The following is a 1,532-nucleotide window of genomic DNA, read 5'->3' as shown; positions in this document are numbered from 1 at the left end:
CTGCAGCCCACCAGGCTCCTCCATCCATGGGATTTTCCAGGCAAGAGTACTGGAGTGTGGTGCCATTGCTTACATAATAAGTCAAAAAGAAATTTTCCTCTAATTCTCAAAGAGAGGCATAACCTTGCCTCACACATTATGATTTAGGTTTTATAAGATAAGATAAAGGGTGATATCTCACAGAAGTGTTACTATTGCATGTTTGAAGGCAAGATGACTTCAAAGAAAACACTGCTTTAGCATTTTTAGATGAGACAGATGATGTTTAAAATACAGTTTGAAAAAAAAAAAGTGTTAGTCATTCAGTCATGTCTGACTCTTTGTCACCCGATGGACTGTACCCCACTTTGCTCCTCTGTCCATGGACTTTTCCAGGCAAGAATACTGGAGTGGGTTGCCATTTCCTCCTCCAGGGGACCTTCCAGACCCAGGGATTGAACCTGCATCTCTCATTGGCAGGCAGACTCTTTACCATCTAAGACACTAGGGATTTTTACCAGGTATAACAGCTCATACTGAGTCAAAGGGTAAAGATGGAATTTATTGCTTAAATATCTCCTTTTCTTCCTCAAAATAATTCAGTTTCTTTTCCATGATAGATACTTTGGGGATGAGACAGGTACTTACCATTAATCAGAAAATTTTTTTCAATTATAAACTTCTATGTGAGTGAATGGTCCATATGTTGTAATAATAAAAGAATGTCACTTCTAAATCTTAAGATTCTATAATATGAATGGCACAAAAGGATATGTTTTTTAGAGAGAAGAGAAAATGAGTACAGGATTGTCCGGGAAATGGAAGTAGAATTATCTCAGAACTGTGGAGTAAGGAATGCTGCATAAAGATAGAAGTCAAAATAAACATGATTTTTCAGTGCTGTTTATTATTGTCAATCTCTCCACTATAGTGTGGAGCATATGTGTGTCCTATGACATAGGAATTATGTCTTATCACTCATCATATGCCCTTGTAACTCCTAATACATTTCTGTGCACAAATTAAGAATTAAAGATCGAATTTTATAGATTCAAAATGGCTAAACATTGTTTATTATAGAGATTTGTCTTACTAGTAAACAACAACAGGTACACAACATATTGAGAAAAACAAAGGATACTGATTAGATGGATTTATTCCTCGAATTAAGAAAAATAAATTTTGAATTTCCCTGGCAGTCCTGCGGTTAGGACTCAGCATTTTCAATGTGTGGACCCAAGTTTACTTCTTGGTTGGGGGAACTAAGATATTGCAAGTCATGCAGGGTGGCCAAAAAGACAAAAATTTAAAATTTAAAAAAAAAATTAAAGATGAATAAGTCTTGGCTAAAAAAGTTCCATATTCCATGTTTATAGTAATACACATGAAGGCCTTTGAATACTGTATTAATGTTTAGAGGTAATACAGAGTTTTATGGACATGTGGACTCTGGCACATCCTCAAACAGCGCTGCTCTCCATATGATAACACTATGACTCCAGTCCTCTCCTTGCCACTTTCATCCCCCAAAATCAAGAATTAATAGTAGAAAC

The sequence above is a fragment of the Bison bison genome, unplaced genomic scaffold, assembly GCF_000754665.1.
Source record: "Bison bison bison isolate TAMUID 2011002044 unplaced genomic scaffold, Bison_UMD1.0 scf7180017864506, whole genome shotgun sequence".
Taxonomy (NCBI): domain Eukaryota; kingdom Metazoa; phylum Chordata; class Mammalia; order Artiodactyla; family Bovidae; genus Bison; species Bison bison.
The sequence above is the reverse complement of the archived record's forward strand: the minus strand, read 5'-3'. Positions refer to the sequence as shown.